This window comes from Thermothelomyces thermophilus, chromosome 4 (genome assembly GCF_000226095.1).
Source record: "Thermothelomyces thermophilus ATCC 42464 chromosome 4, complete sequence".
NCBI lineage: Eukaryota > Fungi > Ascomycota > Sordariomycetes > Sordariales > Chaetomiaceae > Thermothelomyces > Thermothelomyces thermophilus.
In genome coordinates, this window is record NC_016475.1 from 694,372 (window position 1) to 705,215 (window position 10,844).

Sequence of the window (10,844 nt, forward strand, 5' to 3'; positions counted from 1 at the left end):
TCCTACCTACCTTTTACCTACTATATTTGCTTTAATTTTACTACTTATTATAGATAGGGCTTTAACCACTACTTCAAACTATATGCCTAGCTTGGCTGACCTGTTGAATAGCTACCTGTTCAATTAATAGGGCTAAACAGCCTACCCATTCCAGTTACTAGGGCCAAACACCCCTTTTATTTAGGCACTTTTCATCTTATCTTCAAAGCCCTACCCTGAATTATAAGAACCCTAGTTTTCCTACTATTTCCTACCTCTTTAAACCTTTTCTACTTCTTCTATAACTTCTTTAATAACTACCTTCTTTTCTAACTACCAGACCCTTTAACCTAGCCTTTCTATTAACCTACTACTATATAGCTATCTCCTATAGCCTATATATTGCCATTTCTATCAAAAGAAGACTTTAGAGTTTGTTTTCCTACTCTCTTTTGCTTATTCCATTATATATATAAGAAACTACCAAGTTTTGGCGATTTCGGCTGAGTTTTGTCAACCTAGAACTACCTAGCTATAACTATTATAGCCAAGTCTAGAAGCAGAGCTAGGAAGAGCGACAAGCAGGCTACTAAAGGCATTAAAGGCCCTATAGCCGTAAGCCTAGCCTAAGGAAATAAGCCTATAGCTAGCTAGCAAGATATACCTATACTATAGTTAGTAATAGAGTTAACTAACACCCCTACTATTACGTTTACGCCTATTAATTAGCAAAGGGTACTATTTGCTATAGGCTCTAGGGCAGCTAGCCAAGTGTAGCCTACACCGACACCTATATAGGGCATATATTCTAGCCCTATAAGTGAAAATAATAGCCTAGATAACAGGCTTATCTAAGAGGTCCTTAACTATATAGATACCTTCCTTAAGAGCAGTATAGGCTTTACTACTACTATAGGTAACAAGGAAGAAGTTCGGAATAACCTAGTAATAGGTAGCCTAGTCCAAGTATACTATAAGGATACGACCTTATACTTCGATTCCAAGGGCAAAGACCTTACTATATGTTATAGAAATATACATGTAGATGCTACCTAAGCCACTGGCACAAACGGGCCAATCAAGCCAAAGAAATGATAGACTAATCAGAACAGGATCACACTTAGCAAGAAATAATCCCAGCAGAGGATCACTAGCTCACGACATGAGCTAGGTAAGCTAATATAAAGGATCACCACGACTGCTAGTAATCCTAGGATTATATATATATATAGATAGTCACTCGTTACAATAGACTCTAAGAGTTTACTAGTGATAGTAACTTATAATTATAGTACTTATACTAAGCATTACTAATTACTATAAGAGACAACTCTAATGTTATTATGAATCCTTTAGCTTTACCGAATCCCTTAGATGACCTGCCTACTTGTCCCGCTTAATCTACCTTCGTCTAAACCCTTTTAGAAGAAGTCTGAGTTAGGTTTATTATACGTTACTATTACTCCCTTTGTTCTATTATGGTTTAGAACGGAGGTGACTTTGACCTCGATATTAATATAGCTACTAACGTTATAGCTAAACAGTTGCTTACTTAGCTTGGTTAATTCTATTAGCAGATCTAGGAGTTAGACTAGAGAGACAAGGCTACTTAAGCCCGAATTAAGGAACTCGAGAACGGCGAAAAGCACTTATAGAAGCTAGTTAACGAGGCCTATACCAAAATTAAGGCACTCGAGGGCGCTAAAGCGAGCTATATTAAGATCAAACTACCTAGCAAATATAAAGGAACTAAGGAGGATCTTATAGGATTCTTAACAAACCTTTGATCCTACTTCTGGCTTAATAACGACAAGTTTCTAGACGACAAAGCCAAAGTCCTCTATATAGCTATAAGACTGGAGGGTAAGGTACTTAGATGGTTCGAGCCTATATAGAATAACTACCTTACTAAGGAAGACGAAGATAACTAAGATATATTTATATAGGTAGTCTTTTGATCCTATGACCGTTTTAAAGAAGAGCTTTAGAAGGTTTTTAGTGATAAAGATAAGAAGATTTATATATAAGAAAGACTTGCTAATCTCTAACAGACTAAGTTAGTAGCCTCCTATACTATATAGTTTAAATAGGACATACTTAAGTCTTAGCTTAACGACAAGGCGTTAATGCAATTATTCTATAATAGCTTAAAGGAAAAGGTTAAAGATAAGCTATATAAGTACGATTAGCCTAAGACCCTAGACAAATATATTATATAGACTATTAGAATCGATAATTGACTCTATATATAGGAATAGTAGAAACGAGGCTAAATAAATAAAACTATAGTTAAGGCTAATAATAAGAAAAAGCGAGTATATATTAGTACCTTATATAAGATATACCCTAGAGCTATAGATATAGATATAGCATAGAAGCAAGACTAGAAGAAGACAACTAAAGACAAGTCTAATGTTACTTACCATAACTACGGAAAGAAAAGGCACTATAAGTGAGAATGTCAAAGCCTAAAGAAAGAGTAGAAGATAGTCCCTAGAAAGGAAATTACGGCTATTAACGAAACTACTAAGGACGTTATCGAAGTAGTAGCTATAAGCTACAAAGATAGGGGTAGTGACATGGATAGTCTCGGATATAACGGTAATAGTAAAGACAAATAAGCACTATACTCCGAACTAATTACTATAGACCTAGAGATAGGTCTTACTAAATAGGATATAGTAGGAGAATATATATTACCAATTTCGATTCTCCTAGCCTTAAAGTAATAGGGTTTTATAGTTATATAGAGGCGGGATAGATTGTAGATAACTAATACCTAAGGAATCGAAAGACCTAGACCTAATGTTCTATTCCTCTAGGAACGAATCGAATGATATTATAATAAAGTTTTCTAACTTAATATAGAACTATACAAATAGGATAGACGCTTAACTTAACTTGCCTAGTAAAGTGATAAGATAAAAGATAAAACAAAGGAACTCTGATATATCGTAGAAACTATCAAAGGAGGATAGCCTATGATATATAATAGGCCCGATAGCTACGCTAAGTACCTTGACGACTAGTAACTTAGTAACGACATGTAGAACCTAGAATACTAATTTATACGTATAAACTATGGAAAAGACGAGCGTATATAGAGAAGCTACTAGAAGAAACACTCCTACTTTAGCATTAGAGTACCTACGGTCTATATATAGTAGGAAGGATTCGGGAAAGAATTCTAATACCTCCTAGGCAACGCTATATAACTATACCCTTGATATAAGGCATATATACAAGTGCCCTAGTTCTAGTATATAGTATATAAATACCGATATTACTTCCGTAACAAATTTAAAAACAATTACTAGCCGACCTAATAAGGAAATGAAGACAGAAGCCTCTGCCCTATAGAATAGATCTACGATATAGAAAATAGAGCAGCCAAATTGCTCTAGAAGATCGAAGCCCGCGATCTAGAAGGCAATACGATAGTTTTAAAACGAGCCTGGCCTAGGTACTACGGAACGGGACGAGACATATAAGACTTATATTAGAGTAACGACTGCCTCTATTATACGGACGAAAAGAAATCGCGAATTCGGGAGCTTCAGATAAAGCTATGGCATATATGACGAAAAGCAGAACAGACTTAATGGTAGGAAGCTATAAGCATTTAATGGTTTATAGAAATAAGTACGATCGACGAAGCCACTATTAGCTAAATAACTAAAGAGGTTAGCACTAACCTAGGAAACGGGTTAGGGCCCTTTAAGGGGCCCGGAAACTATTAACGCCTATATAGTGGCGAGTAGTAGCGTAGTATAGGAGGAATTAGTATAAGAGACTACTATATCGAGACCTCCTAGCAGAAATATGGGAAATCGCTATAATCTTTGGATGATAGTAATAAGACAAGTGACTATAGATAACAGCATAATGGAAATAGCACGAAATGCTTGTATTAGTAGATAGTAAAGTAGAGATAAACCTAATTTCGCTAATACTTATAAATTAGCTATAGATACCTTAGAGAATAAAGTAGAAGTATAGTATAGTCAAAGGGCCATTTCTAATATAATAGATATATAGGGAGACTAAACTAATCGATATTACTATAGTAGGGAAGACTATAGCAATTATATTTAGCATCGTAGATATAGGTAATAATAAAGATATAATATTAGGGTTACTATAGTATAAAGATTATAACCTAGACATTAGCTAGAAGAATAGTAGCTACCTACGACCCTAAACGGAGTCGTATTCGACTAGTAAGATAGGGAGTATACAAGGATCGCAAGTAGACGATGCTTAAGGGAAGGCATATTCTATAGATCTACTATAAGAGACGGATAATAGCAGACAGACCACTATAGACTCTAGAAGAGGCAATATAACAACATCAATATTGTAATAGGAGGAACGAGCCAAACCGCCGATAGCTGTTCTCTCTATTAACGAATATAGAGCACTATAATTGGAGTAATAGGTTAAGACAGGAGAAATCGCTAGCATCGCTATAGATAGAACCAAGTTTATATACTATTAGAAAACCAAGAGACGAGACAAGACTAGGGAAGTACTAAAGGAATATAAAGGACACCTAGCATTCGAACCAAAGCATCTAGAAGGATTACCAGAATACGGCCTATAGGATTACAAGATCAAGCTCAAGGAAGGAGTATAACTAAAGTTCTTTAAGATTTACTATATAAGCCAGATATAGAATAAAGAACTTAAGCGATATTTAGAGGAGAACCTTTAAAGAGGATATATCTGCCTATCGATATCGCTAGTAGGCTACCTAATCCTATTTATATCTAAGAAAGACGGAAAGCTATAGTTATACGTCGACTACTGGTAACTTAACAAATAGACTATGAAAAACCAATACCTATTACTACTAATTTTATAGCTCCGAGATTAGTTAGTAGGAGCCTAATATTTTACATATCTTAACTTGTCATTAGCCTATAACTATATATAGATTAAAGAAGGCGACGAGTAGAAAACGGCCTTTAGGATACCCTATAGCTACTATAAGTACCTCGTTATACTATTCGGACTTATAAACGTACTTGTAACGTTCTAAGCCCTGATTAATCAAGCTATCCGACCCTTTCTCGACAAATTTATAGTATGTTATCTCGATAATATACTTATCTTCTCTAAGACGATAAATAAATACCAGAAGCACGTAAAAGTAGTGCTAGATGTATTATATATATATAAATTATTAGTTAACAAGGAAAAGAGCGAATTCCATGTTAGGAAGACAGTGTTTTTAGGATATAAGATATCCCTAGGACAAATTCGGATAGAACCTTTAAAGATTAAAGCTATTAAGAATTAGCTACGACTAACGTTAGTTATAGAAGTATAAAGCTTTATTAGATTTATAAACTTTTACTAGATGTTTATTAGGAACTTTGGAGCGATTATACGACCTTTATACGAACTTACCAAGAAGAATACTAAATTCTAATAGGAAGAATAATATAAGTAAACATTTATATAGATCTGTAACGCCATTACTAAAGATCTAGTACTAGTATTACTAGACCCTAAGAAGCCATTTAAGGTAGAAACGGACACTTTAGACTATGCTATTAGAGGATAATTAGGACAACGAGACAAACAAGGAAAGCTATATCCTATAGCCTTCTTTTTAAAGAAGCTCAATAGACTACGTCTTAATTATCTAATCTATAACAAGGAACTACTTACGATTATCGAAGCTTTTAAGGAATAGCGACTATACCTTAGTAGTACAATTAAACCGGTATAAGTATATATAGATTATAAGAATTTACGATACTTTATAACGATAAAGGAGCTTAATAGACAACAAATACAATAGGCAGAATTCCTTACGGAATTTAACTTCGAGATCCGCTATAAGAAGGGCAAAGAGAACGTATAAGCGGATATCTTAAGCCGACGAACAGATTATATAGAAGGACGAATAGAAATAATACTACCGTTATTTAAGGAATAAATAGACGGAACGCTATATTACGAAACGTAGATACCTATAGAAGATGATCTACTTAACTCGTTCTTAGAATATTACGTAATCTTTCGAGAAGAAAGAATTAATAAGGTATAATATTAAGTAGCACCTAGACTACTAGTACCTAATAGAGTAGAAGAAAGAGATAGGAAACTCTAGTACCGAGGTAAAGTATATATCTACGATAGGGATTAATAGCTACGAATGATTCGAGAACTCTATAAGTCGAAACTTAGAGGATATAAAGGAGTTACGAAGACTGTCGTACAAGTCAAGAAACACTACGACTTTCTATAGTTAATGGTATAAGTTAAGGAAGTCGTACGGAATTATGACATCTGTAATCGAAGCAAAACGGCACGATATAAGCTATATAGGCTACTTTAGCTATTGCTAATAGCTGACAAACTATAGAGCTCGGTTATAATGGACTTTATTACAAAGCTACTAAAATCTAAAGATATAGCTATAGGAGTAATCTATAATAGTCTTCTTATTATAGTAGATCGCCTGACTAAATAGGTATACTTCTTTCCCTATAAGGAGTCCTAGATAGCTAAACAGCTAGTAGACGTGATCTATTAGCAAGTTACATTAGTGTATGCTTAGCCGCAAGAATGGATCACCGATAGAGATACCAAGTTCGTATCAAAGTTCTAGCAAGCATTAATATAACGATTAGGCGTTAATAGTAAGCTATTAACGGTATATTACCTATAGATTAACAGATAAATAGAGTGACTAAACCAAGTTATTAAGTAGTACCTCCGCTCTTATATTAACTACTAGCAAGACGACTAGGTTATACTATTACTAATAGTATAACTCGCTTATAATATAACGCTAATAGAGATGACTAAAGTTATACCGTTCTTTGTAAACTATGGATATAAAGCGGACCTTAGGCAAGGACTAGAGGTTATAGTACCAAAAGTAATAGTCAAAGCGGAACAAATATATATACTATATAAGAAGCTTAAAAAGAAACTCGAGTTTGTTAGGACTAGAATGAAAAATCACTACGACAAACATAGGCTCGAGGGACCTTGCCTAGAGAGGGGAGATAAAGTCTACCTAATTATACGAAACTTATAAACTAAATAACTAAGTACGAAGCTAGATTTTAAGAAGGTTAGACCCTTTGTTATTAAAGAACGAATTTCGACATCTAACTACTAACTATCGTTACCGTCACCTATACAACTATAGATAGATATTTTTTATATTTCGCTTCTCAAACTAGTACTAAAAAACGCTAAGGTTATTATATATATTGAAGCAAAAGACAAGGAAGAAGAATAGGACGTTAAAGAAATTCTAGATTTATATATTATTAATAGGGAACTATAGTATCTAGTTAAATAGCTTGATTTTAGACTAGAGGATAACTTATAGGAACTAGTTAAGAACTTAAACTGCCTTAAGAAACTAAGATAGTTCTACTAGTAGAACCTAGATTAACTATAGGCATTAGCTCGGATAAAACGGCCAAGTTAGCCTCCGACAAATCTAGGCCTAAAGAAGACTAGTTAAACAGGACGTTAGCACCCTAGGACTATACGTTACTAATAACGCGTACCTCGGAATCCCGTACCTTCTATTCTTCTACTTCTATTTTCTCTAGAGACTATATACCTCGACGAAACAGCTCGGAACCCTGCTCCTTCAAGAAACGTTTCTAGTGACGAAGACGAGCTAATCGGCCGATAGCCGTCTAAAGTTAAGTCTAAAGAACGAAAAGAGCCTCTTTAGTATTAGCCTCTTCTTATTCTATACATTTTTGTTTAGATATAATCTTCGTTACTATAAAAGGTTAGCTACGAACATTAAGGTAACAAATCAGGTCACAAACAAGTAGACGCTACGTTGGAACTATTGTAAGAACGACCCTAATATACGTACTTGCTATAGCGAGAAGAGCCTAACGCTATACGATAAGCTAAGTTCCGCTTAAAACACTATAAATATAGTATAACGTCTATATTAGAAGAATTAATAAAAGAAGCAAGTATAGCACACTATTAGGATTTCGAAGATCGGCGCTTAGAGATATAATTTACTATCTTATTAGCTACTAGTAGTATAGAAAAAGGGAAAAATTACAAGGTATACATAGAAAAGGATATTAGCGCTATTTAAAACGACCTAAAGAGGGCTTTTAGGTCGAAAGCCTTAGAGGGAGGGCATCGTATTACGGAAATATATATACAAATGCTGCCTAAGCTATTAGTATAAACAGGCTAATCAAGCTAAAGGAATAATAGACTAATTAGGACAGGATTATACTTAGTAAGAAATAATCCTAGCAAAGGATCACTAGCTTACAACATAAGCTAGGTAAGCCAATATAGAGAATTACTACAATTACTAGTAATCCTAGGATTATATATATATATAGATAGTCACTCGTTACAATGGACTCTAAGAGTTCACTAGTAATAGCAACCTACAATCACAGTACTTATACCAAGCATTGCTAATTACTATAAGAGATAACTCTAGTGTTATTATGAACCCTTTGGCTTTACCAAATCCCTTAGACGACCTGCCTACTTGTCCCGCTTAATCTACCTTCGTCTGAACCCTTTCAGAAGAAGTCTGAGTTAGGTTCGTCACACTATACCCTAGAATAACCTATGGTGTATACCTTCTCTAGCTATTACTAATAATCAATCTAGTATATACGACACTTTTGGCCTTCTATATCTATAATTCCTAGACGATACTATCGTTAAATGGTACTACGATGGTAAGATAGGTACTATAGCCTAAGTCCTAGGTAATATCATTAATATAGTCTATATTAGCGCTAGTAAGTATAATATAGTTTATCTCCTAGCTATATATTACTTCGTTAATAGCTACTAGTCCTAGGGAGAGCAAATAACTATAGCTAACTATAAGACCTTCTATAGTATAGATAAGGATAATATTACTAAGATCCCTTGCCTAGAGGCTAGATTTTCCTTTATTAGAGTTAATAGCAAGATAAAGGCTATATTCTTTAGTATCATTACTAGTACTATGGTTATAGTTAACCTATATAAGGCTACTAAGGCTAAGATCTACTATATTATACTAGCGCTATTCCTTACTAGGCATTATAAGACCTTAAACCTATAGGGAGGATTCTAGCCTTATACTATTAATAGTAATATGGTATACGAAACGGATAGTAACTATATAGTTATATATAGCTAATATATTAATATAATTAGATAGGTACTAATTGACCTATATAAGGTATATAAATAAATATAAAAAACTAGCTACTAATAGCCCTAATAAGCTAGTAAATTAAGATAATAGGCTAACCTTACTATTATTAATTAAGTTCGCTATTATTAAGGTATAGGATATAGTAAATAAGAAGAGGCCGCTAATGCCCCTAACTATACGCTAGGTAATTCCGACGCTCGAGCCTACTAACCACCTATCCTATAAATCGGATATAGCTTAACTAGAGTAGAACTACTAGGACTCTAACTCTACTAATGCTACTACCTAGGACGCGACTACGTACCTATATATGCTTATTAGCCTACTTATAACTATATAATAGGGTACTAAGCACTATAATGATAAAGGTATATTAGTCATTACTAAAACTATAGCTACTACTACTACTACTTTAATATCCTAGGCCTTACTATAGCTAGATCCGATACTTTACCTGCCTAAGCCTATACCCTAGCCTATTATACTAACTAGGTATACTTAATATAAGGTACCTACCGGCAGGTTCGTCTATAGGAGTAAGAAGGACCCTAATGACGACAAAGAGGCCAAATTATAGGCTAGATTTAATAATGCCTATATTATCTTTGACAGCCTTAAGGAGGTAGAAAACACCCTTATAGGCATAGAGTTCGACCCCTTTACTAGCACTAGGGTTATCAAGTCCGGCCTATTATACCTATCTACAAGTACATTGATTAGGCCTATTAAGGATTGCCTTGCCTATACTTACTAGGAGTATTATAGCAATAAGGATATACTTATCCGTACCTACTATTAGATCTACTACTACTACGAAAAGGCCGGCAATGACTCTTTTAGGGCTAACCTGGCTATATATAGCCTTAAGAAGAAACTAGAGACTATATATAAGATGTACTACGCTACTGGTATAATGCCTATTAATATACCTAAGCCTAAGGAACTATTAATAGCCTATATCTATATACCTAAGGGAGATAATAACGCTCTAGTTAATAGCTACCTATTTAAGCTTAGCTACCTATATTATAGCCTACCTAGCTACTAGGCTATATAGCTTATACCTATATAAGTTATTACTACCTAGGGTATAGCTAAAGATAATAAGGCTAATAAGGACTTTACTAAGCGCTAGTAACTAGCTACTAAGGCCAACCTTCTTAGGCTAGCTTAGACTATAGTTTAGAGGCAAGATAAGGCTATTAATAGCATTACTAAGGCCCTTAACTAGGTTAAGGAAGAGCTTAAGCAACTATAGGAGACCTTAATAGCTATAAATAATAACTATATAGCTACCTTTAACTAGAAGAAGGGTATAGATAAAAAGCTATAGCAGCTCGAAGGTATAGTCGCCTAGCTAAACAAGTATACTATATTAGCTACTATACTATAGAGGGCTCCTAGAACCTAGGTACCTATAGCTTGGCTACCGCTAGCTACCACAAGGGCCGGCACCCCTCCTAGCTTAATCGCCTATATAATTATATAACCGCTACCTATAACTATAGGCCAGAAACGCCTATAGCTAGAGATGCTAGTATAGGAGAGCCTCTTATATAAGAGGGCTACTAATGCTCTCTATAGTAGCCGTACCCTAGCTAGGGATACCTAAGCTAGGCCTAGGACTCTCGTATACCTATAGTAGGAGCGCCTATTAGCCTTGTCTATATTCCTAGACAACCTA